Source organism: Thalassophryne amazonica, chromosome 18, assembly GCF_902500255.1.
Source record: "Thalassophryne amazonica chromosome 18, fThaAma1.1, whole genome shotgun sequence".
Classification (NCBI taxonomy): domain Eukaryota; kingdom Metazoa; phylum Chordata; class Actinopteri; order Batrachoidiformes; family Batrachoididae; genus Thalassophryne; species Thalassophryne amazonica.
In genome coordinates this window covers 2,612,647-2,631,645 of record NC_047120.1, presented here as the reverse complement: position 1 = coordinate 2,631,645, position 18,999 = coordinate 2,612,647, and the positions used below count along the sequence as shown (strand labels likewise).

The 18,999-nt window shown below is 45.6% G+C and overlaps 1 protein-coding gene across 1 annotated transcript in view; it reads right to left on the bottom strand.

Annotated features, from left to right (window-relative positions):
* The window catches only part of LOC117530235, a 45,243-nt gene extending 26,630 nt beyond the window's left edge, over positions 1–18,613 (bottom strand). The window contains exon 1 of the mRNA XM_034193162.1: positions 18,535–18,613. The gene's annotated coding sequence lies outside the window, so the exon portion shown is untranslated. The remainder of the gene's footprint in view (positions 1–18,534) is intronic.
* Between the last annotated feature and the right edge of the window lie 386 nt (positions 18,614–18,999).

Genomic DNA, 18,999 nt, shown 5'->3' with positions numbered 1-18,999 from the left:
CAGATGCTAGCCGGGTAGCTTATGTTATCAATCTGCTTCGAGGAGAGGCACGCGCATGGGCTACGGCGCTTTGGGAGCAGAACTCACGGCTCCTAACGTCTTATGCTGGGTTTGTACGGGAGTTCAAACAAGTGTTTGATCATCCTAACAGAGGCGAGACTGCTTCGAACGTGCTGCTGTCGATAAGACAGGGGCGCCGTAGCGCAGCCGAGTATGCAGTCGACTTCCGCATCGCGGCAGCGAGGTCCGGCTGGAATAACGTTGCGCTCCGCGCCGCCTTCATAAATGGACTGTCACCGGTCCTCAAGGAGCACCTACTGGCGAAGGAGGAACCGCGGGATTTTGATGGGCTTGTCGATTTGGTTATACGCCTAGACAACCGTTTGACTGAGCATCGTCGGGAGCAGGCCGGGGGGCGTGACCGGGTACGAGCCGTCCCTCCCCCTTCCGGTTCCGATAAGACGTTGTCCCCACGCTTCACTGCCAGAGGGCCCCGTGGGGCTACAGCTCCCCCTGCTGAGGAGGCTATGGACACAAGCAGGGCCAAAGTTAAATTAAGTGACAGACAAAGGAGACTGGCCCGCGGGGAGTGTTTTGTCTGCGGCTCTTGTGAGCACATGCAGAGGGACTGCCCTGAACGGTCAAACTACAACGCCCGTCCTTAGAATCTGGGCTAAGGGTGGGCCATAACACACGGAAAGACCCCGCAGATCGGCACGAATCCCAGTAACAATCCTTTGTGAGGAGTTAACCCTTCACGCCCCAGCACTGATAGACACGGGGTCAGAGGGGAATCTGCTGGACAGCAGATGGGCAAGGGAAGTAGGGCTCCCTCTGGTGGCTCTGCCGGCACCATTGCAGGTGCGAGCACTAGATGGCACCCTGCTTCCATTAATCACACATCAGACACAACCAGTGACATTGGTTGTGTCTGGGAATCACAGGGAGGAGATAGTGTTCCATGTAACACCATCTACCTCCCGAGTGATTTTGGGCTTTCCATGGATGGTGAAGCACAATCCCCGGGTTGATTGGCCGTCCGGGGTTGTGACGCAGTGGAGCGAAGCCTGCCACCGGGAGTGTTTAGGATCCTCGGTTCCCCCCGGCACTACAGCTAATGAGGAGGTCAAAGTCCCCCCCAATCTATCGGCGGTGCCAGAGGAGTACCATGATCTCGCTGACATTTTCAGCAAAGATCTGGCGCTCACTCTTCCTCCGCACCGGCCGTACGATTGTGCCATCGATTTAGTCCCGGGCGTTGAGTACCCGTCCAGTAGGTTGTACAACCTCTCACGTCCGGAACGCGAATCAATGGAGACCTACATCCGGGACTCCTTAGCTGCCGGGCTGATCCGGAACTCCACCTCCCCGATGGGTGCTGGTTTCTTTTTGTGGGCAAGAAAGACGGCGGACTCCGTCCATGCATTGATTACAGAGGGCTGAACGAGATCACGGTTCGCAACCGATACCCGTTACCTCTGTTGGATTCAGTGTTCACGCCCCTGCATGGAGCCCAAATCTTTACGAAATTGGATCTTAGAAATGCGTACCACCTGGTTCGGATCCGGAAGGGAGACGAATGGAAGACGGCATTCAACACCCCGTTAGGTCACTTCGAGTACCTGGTCATGCCGTTCGGCCTCACTAACGCCCCCGCGACGTTCCAAGCTTTGGTAAACGACGTCTTGCGGGACTTCCTGCATCGGTTCGTCTTCGTATATCTGGACGACATACTCATCTTTTCTCCGGACCCTGAGACCCATGTCCAGCATGTACGTCAGGTCCTACAGCGGTTGTTGGAGAACCGGCTGTTTGTGAAGGGCGAGAAGTGCGAGTTCCACCGCACTTCTTTGTCCTTCCTGGGGTTCATCATCTCCTCCAACTCCGTCGCCCCTGATCCGGCTAAGGTTGCGGCGGTGAGAGATTGGCCCCAACCAACAAGCCGCAGGAAACTACAGCAGTTCCTCGGTTTTGCAAATTTTTACAGGAGGTTCATCAAAGGTTACAGTCAGGTCGTTAGCCCCCTGACTGCCCTGACCTCCACCAAGGTCCCCTTTGCCTGGTCGGATCGGTGCGAAGCCGCGTTCCAAGAGTTGAAACGCCGGTTCTCGACTGCGCCAGTTCTGGTGCAGCCTGATCCTGATCGCCAGTACGTAGTAGAAGTGGACGCCTCTGACTCAGGGATAGGAGCCGTGCTGTCCCAGAGCGTGGAGGCTGATAAAGTTCTCCATCCTTGTGCCTTTTATTCCCGCAGGTTGACCCCAGCTGAACGGAACTATGACGTTGGCAATCGGGAACTTCTTGCGGTGAAGGAGGCTCTTGAAGAGTGGAGACACCTGCTGGAGGGGGCTTCGTTGCCCTTCACGGTTTTCACTGACCATCGGAACCTGGAGTACATCCGGACCGCCAAGCGGCTGAACCCCAGGCAAGCCCGCTGGTCTCTGTTCTTCGGGCGCTTTGACTTCCGGATTACATACCACCCCGGGACCAAGAACCAAAAATCAGACGCCTTGTCCCGGGTGCACGAAGAAGAAGCCAAAGCGGGGCTGTCGAACCCCACCGAGACCATCATCCCCGAGTCCACTGTCGTGGCCGCCCTTACCTGGGACGTGGAGAAGACCATCCGGGAGGCCCTGACCAGGAGCCCGGACCCGGGGACTGGCCCCAAGGACAGACTGTACGTCCCACCAGAGGCAAGAGCTGCCGTATTGGACTTCTGTCACGGGTCCAAGCTCTCCTGTCATCCCGGGGTGCGTAGGACCGTGGCAGTAGTCCAGCAGCGCTTCTGGTGGGCGTCCCTGGAAACCGACGTCCGGGACTACATCCAGGCCTGTACCATCTGCGCCAGGGGCAAGGCAGACCATCGGAGGACGACGGGCCTCCTCCAACCCCTGCCGGTGCCTCATCGCCCCTGGTCTCACATCGGCCTGGATTTCATCACGGGCCTCCCGCCGTCCCAGGGCAACAACGTAATCCTCACGATAGTGGACCGGTTCTCCAAGGCGGCTCACTTCGTGGCCCTCCCGAAGCTCCCGACGGCCCAGGAGACGGCAGACCTCCTGGTCCACCACGTCATGCGGCTGCATGGGATACCGTCGGACATCGTCTCGGATCGTGGTCCCCAGTTCTCTTCACAGGTGTGGAAGAGTTTCTGCAAGGAGCTGGGGGCCACCGTGAGTCTCTCGTCCGGGTACCACCCCCAGACCAACGGCCAGGCAGAGCGGGCCAACCAGGAGTTGGAGCAGGCCCTTCGGTGTGTCACCTCCGCACATCCGGCGGCCTGGAGTCACCATCTGGCCTGGATCGAGTATGCCCACAACAGCCAAGTTTCGTCTGCTACCGGCCTCTCCCCTTTTGAGGTGTGTTTGGGGTACCAGCCCCCATTATTCCCGCTGGTGGAGGGAGAGGTCGGTGTGCCCTCGGTCCAGGCCCACCTTCGGAGATGTCGCCGGGTGTGGCGGACCGCCCGCTCTGCCCTGTTAAAGGCCCGGACGAGGGCCAAGTCCCATGCAGACCGCCGACGGTCCCCGGCCCCCACGTTCCAGCCCGGGCAGGAGGTGTGGCTCTCGACCAAGGACATTCCCCTCTGTGTGGACTCCCCCAAACTGAAAGACAGGTACATCGGACCCTTCCCAATCCTCAAGATTGTCAACCCGGCCGCAGTGAAGCTCCAACTCCCAGCTTCACTGCGGATCCACCCGGTATTCCACGTGTCCCGTATAAAGCCTCACCACACCTCGCCCCTCTGTGCACCTGGACCTACGCCGCCTCCTGCCCGGCTCATCGACGGGGAACCTGCTTGGACGGTCCGCAGGCTCCTGGACGTCCGTCGTAAGGGCCGGGGGTTCCAATATCTGGTGGACTGGGAGGGGTATGGACCTGAGGAACGCTCCTGGGTGAAGAGGAGCTTCATCCTGGACCCGGCCCTCCTGGCCGAGTTCTACAGCCGACACCCGGACAAGCCCGGTCGGGCGCCAGGAGGCGCCCGTTGAGGGGGGGGTCTTGTTATGTGGGCCACTGAAGAGGAGGTACTGCTGGCCCACCACCACCAGAGGGCGCCCTGCTTGGAGTGCGGGCTCCAAGCACGAGAGGGCGCCGGACCCTGAAGAAGTGACAGCTGTCATTCATCCCCTGCACCAGCTGTCACTCGTTCATCATCATCATCACCATCTTAAAAGCCGGATCGTGACTCCACCTCCTCGCCGAGAAATCGACTACCGTGAGGTAATCTCTCTGCTGATTAACACGTTGTGTAGGATTCTGAACTTCTGTTGCAGCCGGTATCCTGTGGTGTTCACCCTTATCTGGGAAGTGGCGTGGAGCGTGACGACGACAACCGCGCTACAGATAAGTGGTCACACTAGGAGCTGCACGAGTGTGTGATTCGGAGGTGGAGGTTCTCCTCCTAACTGTGTACAGACTATAGACCGCTGAGTGTAAGGATTTACACTCATTCATCTTTTCTCTGCTTTCTGCCAGCAGTACCAGGGTCGACAGCCGAAGACAGAGGTCACCTGGGGATTCGGGACTTGGCGGCTCCGGTGTTCTTCAGACCGTTGGTGGTGGAGGCCGTGTGGGACGCGGTCTCTCTCTCTCGGGGTCTTCTATCTTCGAGCCTGCCCACATGTCACCTGGTGTTCATTGACTTTGTAATTTCTGTACGTTTAGTTGTGTATTGTCACAACAGTAAATTGTTACCTTTTGGCTTACTCATTGTCCGTTCATTTGCGCCCCCTGTTGTGGGTCCGTGCTACGACACCTTCCCAACACATTGGCAAGATCTATGGGACTATGTACCCCCAAATCAAGTACAGAGGATCCCTGAGGGACCCCTCCCTAAACCTGATAGAGTGATTGTTACGATGTGGAAATGGGCGTGGAAAGGAATGGATTCAGAACTTAAGCACCCATCTCCCATCTACACTCATCTCATTAAGAGACAACGACTGTTCCCTATGGTGGTGTATCTTGGCAAGAAGAGAAGGAGACCGATGGCGGAGTAACAACTCACTCTGAATCATGCTGCGGACCTTTAAATTGGATGAAAATAATGTAAATAGTCTACGCTCCGGGCCGAGAGGACTTACACCATATTTGGAATTATCCTACAAGAAAATATGTTTAAGCTGGCCGCAAAAGGATTACAAAGAAAAAGGATGGTTGCTGGGAACAGGAGGATACTTTGTAGATAATGACGCATATAGCAGAACTGCTGACCTTACAGCGCCTGGAATATACACTCATCTGGAAGCTATCGTGGAAAAAGTTGGACAACATTGGAATTGCCCCGGGGTCGGATGGAAGTTTTACCCAGTACCTCGATGTCCAACCTTATATCCCTGCATCTTAAACGTGGTGTATATACAAAAAAGGGGCTACAGATTTAAAATAAGATGGGGACCTAATTATGTCGATCCATTACAAGGAATGTATGTGGATATTTGGCTCGGATCGTTCCAGATTTGGACCAGTAGTCCCTACATGTTTAAAAGACTTCAACTAAAAGGGGCACTTTCAACTTTTTATTTGATTGAGAACCAAACTTTGCCAATATGTACGACAGTACAGTACCTTGACATCGAAAAAGGTGGAAGTGTTCCGCCTATAAGAAGTGGATGGCGAACCAGAGTACTAGTGGGGCTTTGGCAACCCCCAAAGGCTATACTGATACGACTTGGCATAAAGTCGGGAAGAGGATTATTTCGAAGATCAACTCCTCTGTACTCTGTAATAGCACAGTATCTCTACAATGGAGCGACATATTGGAACGCCTATGAGGACATCTTGCACCTACGTAGAGAATTGAATCCTGCATCTTCACAGTGTTTCTTCACACCCCAGGGACCACCGCCTGAAATGAAGGAGGTGACAGTTGTCACTTGGCAATGGGCGTGGCGAGGACTGGATATTAGACTCCCGTGGCCATCGCCATTGTTAAACATTCTTCTTCAGCAACGAGCATCAAGTGTTCCTGGTGAGAGCACAAGACAAACAACAGCACCAAAGATCATCTATCTCCGAGATGGGAGAACCACAGGAAGACAACGTGATCACCACGCAACCTCGAAGGATCAACGACAGACCAAGAGAAAGAGAATCTGGCATAGAAATGCCACTACTGCAACAACCTCGAGGGCAGGAGCCGCTGCCACCAGTACCAAGTGAATTCTACTACGAAAATGTTGGAATAAGGCAGCAGCAACAGCAGCAACAAAGCTGGCCGTGGCCGAAAAAGTGCCTCCAATGTTGGAGTTGGATGGCCAGACTTACAGCATTATTAGTCAGCATTGCTGTTCTTCTAGCTATCCTGTACCATTATGGTAGTACGCCCTGGACCTTAATCCATATCAGGGTCCAGTACGCAACAACTAAAACTTTTCAACAGACATGTTGGGGAGTTGAATCAAGAAACACCTACATGATATGGGACCAGAATTCTACAGAGAAATGGGCAAAGATGAAGAACCTAACTCAGCACATGCAAAAGAACAAGTGGCTGCAATACTTGAACGACAGTGGGGAATTTCCAACCGTCACTACCAGTTACAACTTGACCACCGGAGCAGAGATCCTTCAAAACCTACAAGTGAGGGAGAAAGAGATTATCGTGGCGACCATCTTACGGTTAAAGCAAAAAGAGCGAAGAGAAGTAGGCTGTACTTGGATAAGACCTGAACCTGGCGAGCCAGCCTGGTATTGCTCATGGGGATGCAGAGTACTACTGGGCTATCGAGCAGGATATTGGGAAAAAGAAGCTGTTTTTCCAGCATTACCAAGACATGATGTTTGCAGAATGATAATGCCTACCTGGAAACATTGGGGAAATTACAACCTCACCTGTGACAACACCCGCAGCAGAGTGCCGAAAGTGGATACTACATCTACAATAATCCCTCCGTTGAACAACGTTACCGACATGGGAGCAGGAATGTCATACTCCAAACCAACCGTCATCTCACCAGTAGGATTGGTGGGATCCACAAAGATATCACCAACACAGAGAGGAATTAAATTACTCCCCGCATCGCCAACACAAGATACCCAGCGAGTATTAGAACCAAAAGTTAAAATTATTGATAATGAGGCTAGAAAGAGATGGAAGGAGCTTAATGATTATTGTGTAAAAGAAAAAGTAGCAAAATTACATAGATGTTATTGGAATCGACCTATTGGATGTAAATCTCAAAACTACATGGTGCTTACACCAGTTATTGATTTGACAGACAGGATTATTTGGAGACAAATACAAGAGGCAAAACATGATGATTGGCTTAACGACACCTTTCCGTGTGTCTGGAGCGTTTCGCTGAGACATTTTGAGGGGAATTTTCCAAAGGGATACATGTGGACTGGGCATAGTTTTAAAGGTCCATATAAAGCAAAATTCTATGTGCAAAAACTACCAAAACCTGATGAGCTAAGGTCAGTACCTCGGGATGATTTTAGCAAAATTGATCAATGCGTAGCGCATAAAATCTATGTAAGCTTATATGAGACAGAATACCATAGTAGTTTGGCTGAAGGTTCTGGTAAATCCCCCCGATGTCCCATAGACCAAATTAAGACAGAGAATTGGCTAAGATGGGTATATAACTGTACAAAGTTGTTACAGATTCCAACCATTAAGGGGACCCTTCAAGCATGGCAGGAAGGACTTAAGCGTAGTAAGGACGTCACCTGGTGGGGAATGGAGAGATTTGAAATTGAAGATTGGGTATTCCCCTGTTTAGATCAAAGTAATAATTATTGGGTTAAATATCAGTACATCGCCACGGTCTACTCCAGAGATAGAGATACTTGGTCTAGTTTACTCTGGAGACCAGATCCTTATGTTACGCCACGGCCATGGAAAATGATTTGTAATAAGCTTAACACTACATGCACAATAAGCCTTGCCCGTCAAAATTGTAGAAATGTTCCTGGCTGGGAGGGATATTGTGATGCTTACTATGACGGCGAGTACGACACTTATGGCCATCAAACAGTTTGGGAGAAGAACGGTGCTGGTGAATGGATAAGAGCTTTTCCACCCAACATTGGATGTGCAAAGGCTGTCCTGGGACATGGAATGTCGAAAAGAAGGCAGATCCTAGGTCACATAGTGCCATTTGTTGGAGATGCTGTGATAATGCTTGAAGAAGGATATGCCTTCAAGAAAAGTCTGTGTGAAGGACAAGAAATTGTCGGTTACGAATGGGTGGGGCCCAGTCGGATTTACAATAATGGTACATGTGAATCGCCTGCAGAACATTGGATAAGCTGTGGAAAAGGAAGAAGTCGGCATGAATGTTCTTGGTGGGAAAGAACGCAAATAATCGCTGGAGGAGCCATCACCACTTTCGCTGCAGAGACCGGAGAAGTCATTAAAGAAGGTCTCGAAGTAGTGACTGGTTGGATTGGACATTTGTTTGGATATCTTTGGCCCTATCTGTTAACCATAATAGGATTAATTATTGCTGCAGTAATTGGATATGTTTTGCTAAAAGGAAGTTTCGCAGCCGCCCTGCGCTTGTGTGGGAGGAGCGCACAACGCATTGAAATGGAGCCCCTCCTCCGTTAGGGGAGGAGCTATGGAGCCTATAAAGCTCGACGCTGAGACACGCCCTGTTCATTCTGCCTTGGGGGAGCGAAGAAGGAAGAAGCATCTACATAACAGCACACCAACTTAAGGAGATAAGTAAAAAGAATAAGAGAGCACAATGTCCAACAATACTGGCGGCATAAATGACACCATCTTCAAAGTGAGTAGAGTGGAGTTTATTGCACTACTGTTAATATGGCTGCTATACTGCTGTGTCGGCCGTTGGGACTTACGACAACCACTGCGAATAGTAACGCTGCTACATGGATGTGTCAGATTGGCGATCATCAATCTGCACTACGGTCATAGTGACTTAGGGTTGTCTTTATTCATCAATCACGTCCTCGGTCGCTTTAATCTCCAGTTTGACTGTTGGGGAATATGGCAGTACACATCGATTACAGTTTGGATGGTAATAGATATGACAGCGATCTTTTACGCCCCGGCAGTGAAAGCTAACATTGTGTGCGAAGCTGTGATGGCCCTGACCTTATTGGCGTACATAGCTACGTTAACTGGAGCCGTACAACGCAAGAAACCCTGGCTCTACAAACTTGGACTTATCATAATTTGGGCCTTAGGATGGGGAATATTATCATCCTTATACTGGCTGTCCATGGTTAGTCAACTACTCCTGCTGTTATGGTTTACGACCTATGATGCTTGCTTCCCGCGTACAGCTCCTTCAGCTACTACGAGAATGGTAACGTCATCACCATCCCACTCTCCTACGGTGATCATGAGGCGGCTCTGGCATGCATCTGAATAATCCCAACAAACTCTTTTGCTTGCTTGCAATATAATCATTAAAAGACTAATGTTTCCTCTTACACTGTAGGGGGATATAAGATGTATTCATTGTCAAGCCACCCTGGAACAAGCGATCTACTTCTGGGAGGTAACACCGACTCTGTGGTGCCCGACGTGTTATAGCAACAACTTCGCTGTCCAAGTGGCACGAGGAATAATGGGACGGAAGGATACATCTTTTGTGCCCCAGGTACCAACAGCAACATACCTGAAAATTGAGGCTGAGGCAACCGTGATTTGGCATTCTCTTTTGGTTGATCAAATACGAGCTGACACTATAGTGTCTTCAGAAGGATATACGTATTGCCCCGTGTTTTCCAAAATGTGGATGTACCCTACAGGAATAAGATTCTCCACAGCTCATCTTGCCGATGGCCGGATCGTGGCCATTGATCCTTCATTACCACCAGCTCCACGTTCATCTCCACAGCACACTGTGGAGGTTGGAGTGCAGACCGAGGATATGAACTGGTGTTTGGAGGCCCTCACGCAGGTGTTCCTGGACGAACACCTTCAACAGCCTGAGCCTGAGGATATTCACGCTGAAGCTTCACCTCAACCGAAGGATACATCACCACGACCATCTACACCAGTTACACCGTGTTATACACCTGTGACCCCCGCTTCACCATGTGCACCATCGTTCCCTGACGGATTATCATCTCAGGAATATGAGGCGACACCATCTCCATCGGAATTACCATCACAATCAATCAATCAATCAATTTTTTTTATATAGCGCCAAATCACAACAAACAGTTGCCCCAAGGCGCTTTATATTGTAAGGCAAGGCCATACAATAATTATGTAAAACCCCAACGGTCAAAACGACCCCCTGTGAGCAAGCACTTGGCTACAGTGGGAAGGAAAAACTCCCTTTTAACAGGAAGAAACCGCCAGCAGAACCAGGCTCAGGGAGGGGCAGTCTTCTGCTGGGACTGGTTGGGGCTGAGGGAGAGAACCAGGAAAAAGACATGCTGTGGAGGGGAGCAGAGATCGATCACTAATGATTAAATGCAGAGTGGTGCATACAGAGCAAAAAGAGAAAGAAACAGTGCATCATGGGAACCCCCCAGCAGTCTACGTCTATAGCAGCATAACTAAGGGATGGTTCAGGGTCACCTGATCCAGCCCTAACTATAAGCTTTAGCAAAAAGGAAAGTTTTAAGCCTAATCTTAAAAGTAGAGAGGGTGTCTGTCTCCCTGATCTGAATTGGGAGCTGGTTCCACAGGAGAGGAGCCTGAAAGCTGAAGGCTCTGCCTCCCATTCTACTCTTACAAACCCTAGGAACTACAAGTAAGCCTGCAGTCTGACAGCGAAGTGCTCTATTGGGGTGATATAGTACTACGAGGTCCCTAAGATAAGATGGGACCTGATTATTCAAAACCTTATAAGTAAGAAGAAGAATTTTAAATTCTATTCTAGAATTAACAGGAAGCCAATGAAGAGAGGCCAATATGGGTGAGATATGCTCTCTCCTTCTAGTCCCCGTCAGTACTCTAGCTGCAGCATTTTGAATTAACTGAAGGCTTTTTAGGGAACTTTTAGGACAACCTGATAATAATGAATTACAATAGTCCAGCCTAGAGGAAATAAATGCATGAATTAGTTTTTCAGCATCACTCTGAGACAAGACCTTTCTGATTTTAGAGATATTGCGTAAATGCAAAAAAGCAGTCCTACATATTTGTTTAATATGCGCTTTGAATGACATATCCTGATCAAAAATGACTCCAAGATTTCTCACAGTATTACTAGAGGTCAGGGTAATGCCATCCACAGTAAGGATCTGGTTAGACACCATGTTTCTAAGATTTGTGGGGCCAAGTACAATAACTTCAGTTTTATCTGAGTTTAAAAGCAGGAAATTAGAGGTCATCCATGTCTTTATGTCTGTAAGACAATCCTGCAGTTTAGCTAATTGGTGTGTGTCCTCTGGCTTCATGGATAGATAAAGCTGGGTATCATCTGCGTAACAATGAAAATTTAAGCAATACTGTCTAATAATACTGCCTAAGGGAAGCATGTATAAAGTGAATAAAATTGGTCCTAGCACAGAACCTTGTGGAACTCCATAATTAACTTTAGTCTGTGAAGAAGATTCCCCATTTACATGAACAAATTGTAATCTATTAGACAAATATGATTCAAACCACCGCAGCGCAGTGCCTTTAATACCTATGGCATGCTCTAATCTCTGTAATAAAATGTTATGGTCAACAGTATCAAAAGCAGCACTGAGGTCTAACAGAACAAGCACAGAGATGAGTCCACTGTCCGAGGCCATAAGAAGATCATTTGTAACCTTCACTAATGCTGTTTCTGTACTATGATGAATTCTAAAACCTGACTGAAACTCTTCAAATAGACCATTCCTCTGCAGATGATCAGTTAGCTGTTTTACAACTACCCTTTCAAGAATTTTTGAGAGAAAAGGAAGGTTGGAGATTGGCCTATAATTAGCTAATATAGCTGGGTCAAGTGATGGCTTTTTAAGTAATGGTTTAATTACTGCCACCTTAAAAGCCTGTGGTACATAGCCAACTAACAAAGATAGATTGATCATATTTAAGATCAAAGCATTAAATAATGGTAGGGCTTCCTTGAGCAGCCTGGTAGGAATGGGGTCTAATAAATATGTTGATGGTTTGGATGAACTGCGCAGATTAAACAGCTAACAGATACAGAAAAACACCGCTGTGCTCCGGAACAGGAAGTGATACAATACCGCAGTGAGAGCCAACCACCAGTAGAGGCAAGCCTCTACTGGTGGTTGGCAACTGGAGCATCGCAACACAAGCATCGCAACTGGAAGAGCAGCCTTCTGACGGCGACAGCAATCTACAGATGGGCGGAGAGGAGTACGTGGTGCTGGATGAGTGTCGTTCAACTCCAGCTCCTCCTGTTCTGTCACCGATGGTGGATGAGAAAGAAGTGCTCACCCTTCACCCTGTCGACGATGATGGGGATGTTTTAATGGAAGTATAAGGAGATCGGTAGAGTTTCAAGTCATGGAGGGGGTGTCAAGAAAGATGACTTTAAGCTTGCTTTCAGCTTGTTTTCATCTTGGAATATAATACGTGCCATTGGATTAATACACACGTTGTTGGAATAAACTGAACAGTGTTTGGTACTTTCCTGGAGTAAGTGAGGTCATACCGGACTTTTCCATTGCAGATGGGGAGGCCCATGGAATGAACTCTGTGGTGAAGACGATGGAATATGTCTAAGATGATTTTAAAATGACAAAGTATGATCAAATGAAGTATTAATGTGTTAAAAGTAATATCTAAGAATGATTCCAACATAACAAGTATGATTAAATGAACTATTAATGTAATAAAAAGTAAAAGTTGATTAGAAAAAGTATGTGACAAATAAGTAAAATGAATGATTATATGAGTGGTTTTTCATAAAGGGTGCAGTTACAAAAAAAGAGGAACTAAAGTTGTTTTTCATGGCAGTCAGAAGAAAGAGGAACTGAAAGAAGTTGTTTTTAGTGCAGAGGCAGAGAAAAAAGAAGAAGTTAGTGATGTCACAAGCAAGGCCAGAAGAGCTGATGATAAAAACAACTGAAAATGATTAAGATGTGATAAGATATGAAATGAATAATAAGGAATGAAAATGTTTGTATATGATCATATGAATTGTTTTTATGTGAAAGAGAGTTGTAATGAAATGATTGAATATGATTGATGTGATTCTAAAAGACATGATTTAAAAAGGAGTGAATTCTCGGAAAAGCTGATGTGTTAAACAGAAAAGAGGAACTTGAGCAATCAAGTTACTGGTAGCCGAGACATAAGTTACTGGCAAGGGCTGCAGATGGCTTCCAGTAAAGGAAGGAGCAGGGAGGAGGTTTTGAGTCACCATCATCCCCATGGTAACCAAGATCAACTCAACAACAACAAGAGTTTTCGTATAAAAACTGTACAACAACAGGAAACGGGGTTATTCTTCCAGGGAGAGGTGCTGTTGCCACTTCTCTGCTGCTACGAGGAGATCACAAGACTTGACCATCTTGTGAGCTGCAATTGGAATCGAGGAGCGAGAGGATTGGAGACATAAGAGATTATTTGAGAGAGTTTTCAACTCCCACTCAGGCCGTCCAGTCATGGAGTAGCAGAGAATTAGAGAATAATCACTGGCCTTAAGTCTGAGCGGGGAAGTTTCAACGTTTTCTCTCTCAAGGATCATCACATCATACCAGAATGGATTAGATCAACTTTTGGTTGATTGAAGAAGGAATAACCTCTTATGTGGATTTATTTCCTGAAGGATATAAACTCTTATGTGGATTATTTCCTGAAGGATTACAACATCACACAAGGATCGTGGTCAGCTAACAACTAAAAGCTGATGAAGAGGAGACCAAGTTCATCGAACTGGGGATTTTAACATCAAAAAACCTCCTTCCCTCACTCCTAGAAAATTTGTTAAGAAGTTAATCCAGTCCAGTCAGAGTAAGATCAGACAGCATTACTGAATCAGAAACAAAAATCTCTGCCAATTATTATTCTGATTATATTTGAATTACTGTTGTGAAATTATCATCATATAACCGATTTTGATTATGTTGTCAGCACTTGCAAAACCTGCAATAAATTTCCAACCATGCAGTTAAAGTGTTAAGGCTCGGACATTGGATTTATTGATTTTTCTTAAGGTGTAAAAGTTAAAAGTTTTTTGGGTGTATAGCATCAAAAAGTGCTCTAAAAGGTTAGTCTGGTTTTTAATGAAATTAACGCATCCTGGGGACTCGCTGTACGAGTCACTAAATTTAAAATCTAGCAACATTCCAAGAGCCCTGATCCATAAGAGGAGAGCTGCCGTTAACGGGCGTGGCCGGCTCGTATCCTGGTTCCAGAAGGAGGCTATTCGACCGGGGTGCGAGATCAGCGTCAGCGGGGTGGACGTCCGGATGGAGGCAGTGAGCGGCTAGACGAATCTCCTCGCCACCAGCTTGAACAGCCTTTGTGCAGCCCTGCCGGGTAATACCCGCGGAGACACGAAGGTCGGACCCCAGAGACAGAGAGCTGGTTATATATAAAGCGGGATCTGACACAGGCGAATTACGCAACCGACAGGCGTGAAAAAACTCACACATGCGCACGAGGGTTCAAGCTTGTCTGACGCAATCACACGTGATTCAAATCCATATGGTTTTTGAAAAAAATAAAAAGGTCGGTTTCTTTTCTAACAGACCTCGTAAATGCAGCCAATCAATAACAATCTCTGCTCGAGGCTCAGCTTTGTGCATGATTAATTCTAAGTGTTGTTATCAATAAAATCTAAAAAAGTACATCTGCCGCTGGGGGAAAAAAAAATGTCGTGAAGACACTCATTCATGCTCACAGCTGCAGTAAAACAGCAGAGGAGCGTGCTGCACAGCACACACAAACACAAAAGGGGAGAAAACATGAACATGCCAGTCACCCATTTGTAGACTGTTTTCCAAATGTAAACTCCACATGATCAAAGAAGCCCCCATGCATGCTCGCATGTACGATCAACGACTGCAGCTCCACCTTCATTTCTCTAACAATTATGGCACGTTAAATGAAGTCCATTATCTCCTGGAAATGTTGTATTCTGACTTTTTCAATGTAACAAATCCATCTCTGTGTCCAGGCAGTCTGTAAAAACATTCTCATGGAGATATTCCCACATCCATGTACACAGCTTCAGTAAACCAGCATCCACACAAACAGTGCGTCACCACACTTTAGGTTCCACAATCCGACAGACTCTGAAAAAGTTAAGAGTTTCGGGGTGAAGTGCATCATGTCCTGTCTGTAAATCCTCTGAAATTGAAGCTATATAAGCTATTTTAATGATGATTAGCTTTGCATGCTAACAATGCTAAAAGTTACCAAATTGAATAAAGGTGACTTTTGGGCCCGGTGTGATATTTCTGCCATAATGTGTTTAAGGGATTTATCATGATGTCAAATAAATGGAAAATGTTTATGCTTATACTTTGATGGGTGTTTAATTGATTTGTGATGGTTTTGAAATTATACAATATTATATGGTTTGATTAAGGATCGTAAGATGTGTTTATGTTAAATTGCATTGACTGTGTGTAACTGCTGACATGTGTTGTAGACTTCCTGTAGGTAAGCCCGGAATTGACCACTTTGAATAAAGTCATTATTTGATGCTGGTGTGATGCTTCTGCAATAATATGTTTAAGGATCTGATGTTTTGCTGAAGTGCACATAATCTTTTGGAAGTGCTTTGGATGATTTCTCATGCAGTTGGAATAATGTTTCATCATCATTAATTGTTCGAATGAATTATTGTTGTTGACTGAACTCTGATGTGACCTTTTTCTGTTGACTTCCTGTGGTAACGGTTGACTCTCCTGACATAGGAACTGAACTTTCATCTGTGCAGATATCAGAATTGTGGTTTCTCACTGTCTGCACAATGGCGCACTAAAACTGAAGACACCTCCATATATGGACTGAAAACAGGTTTAAACTGGTTTTAGGGAACAGATCTGCAGGCAGACATCTGATTTAGGCGTGATGTGCTTGCAGCTTCTCCGCCTTTAGATTCTGAGAACCAGTTCACCACAATATCCACGTATTCAAGAGCAGTGGTGGGCACACTTCCAATAATCCGATAACAGATAATTATAGATAACGTTTTCTTTATCGGATTATCTTTTTAGATAACTTTAAAAACCATTATCGGACCAATTATCTTCCGATTAATCTTTGTCCAATAATTTTTAAACTGATAAAGTAAAGCTGAACAGCGACAAGCATTTTTAAAATTAGTTTAACACTCACCTGTTAAAAATTTTGTAACAGACGCACAGCTATAATCTTTACTAACAGAAGAGAGCAGTTTGTATAAAAAGCATCTCAATCCTCTGCAAACAAAAGCGAAACAGCCCCAAAAGGAAAAAAAAAAAAATTCTTTTAACACCATACCAACAGGCTGCCGATATCACCTAAGTCATCCAGAGGCATACGTTTTTAACTTATGGTTCAAATTTTAACTAAGAAAATTTTGGACAAGTTATTTAAAATTACTGTCATGTCTGAAGTTTTATTAAGTGAAAATATCAGATATATGTTTTAGTTTTAAAGTAATGTGCTATTTTTTAAGGTTTTGTGAGCACATCCTGTGACCCGCAATGCATTTTGGGTAGGATGATGTAATCTCAGTACATCACGACAGGACAGATGCATTTCAGACACTCTGTTCAGGCTCCACAGACAACAGCATTAAACTCTAGTGCCTAAAACTCTCTTGAATATATTCTCTGCATTTATAGATGTTGGTTTTATTTGCGTTTGTTAAATTCCATGAATTTTAAATGTAGCAGACAGGGATTACTGTATCTGGAATTTTGTTTTCAAGGCCTCTACTGCCATCTACTGGTCAGTAGTGTTCACTAAGCGTGTGGGAACCAGTAGATAGCAGTGTTCTATTTATTTTGACCCTGGTTATGTCAGATGATTGTCAAATCAACTTTTTGGCTTTGCAAATGGCTTTTTTTGTGTGCAATGAATGTATACATTATACAAGTTTCACTTTTTTAATGGAATTACAACCTTATTTCTTTTTCTAATTCTCCCATTTTTTTGCATCCAGCCTTATTTTGTTTAGAAATTTCCTTGACAAATAATATCAGTCTATTAGGACGTCAGGTTATGTGTTACACATATACATGTGTGTGTATATATTTTCCAACTTATTCCCATTGATGAAACTTTTCATTTTCTGCCTGAAAGCTTATTAGATGAGTGTGTTCAGGGCTCCGTTTTTTTACAAAATACACAAACGTGTTACAGACCTTGAAATCCAACAGCAGGGATTGATATTATCCAAAGATTTATGAACATACAAATTAACGTGCTTACACTTTATCATGATTTTCTCCGTTGAGATATAAAAGTGTCTTATCGTAGCGTTCGTGTGTATATATGCATTATAACGCAGCGCACGAGCGACGTTACGATATTCTTCAGAACGACAACATACGCAACATGCATCCGTGCCGCTGTGTTGGGAGCTCTGTAGTAAACAAGCGCTTCCAGCAGGGGCAGAATGTTGAAAGAAAAGTGTGGTCTCATTGTTGTGGTCTGTTTTTATTTTTATTATTATAAGCTATTAAATTTGTTCTACTACTAGTTGTAGATGTGTCAGAAGTAATATTGGAATTTATCTGTTATCTGTAACTTCCGATACACTTTTGGGTGGTTTATTGTTTTATCTTTATTGAAGATAACTTTTCAGTTATCTGATCATCTGTTATCGAAGTTAATTTTTTGGTTATCTGTGCCCACCACTGTTCAAGAGGACCAATCAGTGTGCCCCAGACACTCCACTAAGTCAGTTTCCACGAAGAACCCCCCCAACTTACTGAAGACCTTTCATGTCACACCCCGGCCTTGCCCCAGTTACCAATCAGAAGATGACAGCACCCAAACAGAACTGAACTGCATAAAGACTGTGTGCTTCCGGCAATCGAGGATCCTTGCTGAACACACACAATTTCTGCTGAAGCGGTTCCGTAGAAAGGTGTTTTCACATCACTTGTGTGGATCAGGAGTGTTTTAAGCTGCACAACTGCTGCCATCCCATGTAAAGGGGGTTTAAGGGTGGATGTGCTGAAAGGGAGCCTGAAGATATCTAGACTACAGAGGTAGAACTTTGAGGAGGTACCGATGAATCTAATCTGACAGGGCAAATGTACTGCAGTTACATTAGGAAACTCAATGATGATGGCCTTAATTAAATTCAGATAGTTAAATAAAGGATGAATGAATGAATAATCAAACCAATAGAAAAATAAATACAATAGAGAAATCTATGGATAAAGATGTACACGTATTAATAAAATGTTAATAATGATAAAATATTACCTTTCAAATGTCATTAAAAACAATGCCCAACATATTGTCAGTCCGTAGGGATTAACGTTTGTCAGAGCAGACTGGCTGAAATAAGTAACCTCAGTGAAAATGACCTGCCCATCACGATGAAACACGTTTAAAAACTGTGACCTAAACCTCAGCAACAACATGTGTCCTCATATGTTTAATATCATTAGGGTCGTATGAACATAGTACTTGAACAACTTTCAGACAATGTTGACAACATGAGATAGAGCTGGACTCACCAAGATCCTACGTGCGATGACTCAAAACTCACAAAGTCCCTCCCTCTTATCGTTTGTATTTGTGGTTGTGTTTGCTTGGCGCTCAGTGAGGGGAGCAGCTGAGAACAGCTCAGATATATATACCCAAACCACTGAGGTCACATGCCCCAATCTGACACCAAGACAGGGTGGGCAAAGGTTCATGCTTTATTTTTGGAAAATATTTTGTTTATGATGTCAGGATACACTATGATGATTTACATCTTTGACTACGTTCTTCCCAAATACCCTTTGAGTGTAGCGTGTTATTGCATGAATGTTCCACAAGCTTTCAACCATTTACCCTTCAGCAGCAGGAATGAGTTAAAAAAAAAAAGCAGTGGTGTGATGGGGAAATTGTGTCTGGAATTCCAGACATAAGAACTTATGTTCCCAAATAACTTATGTTTACTTTCACTTTGAGGTTACTTTCACTTCTTCAGCCTG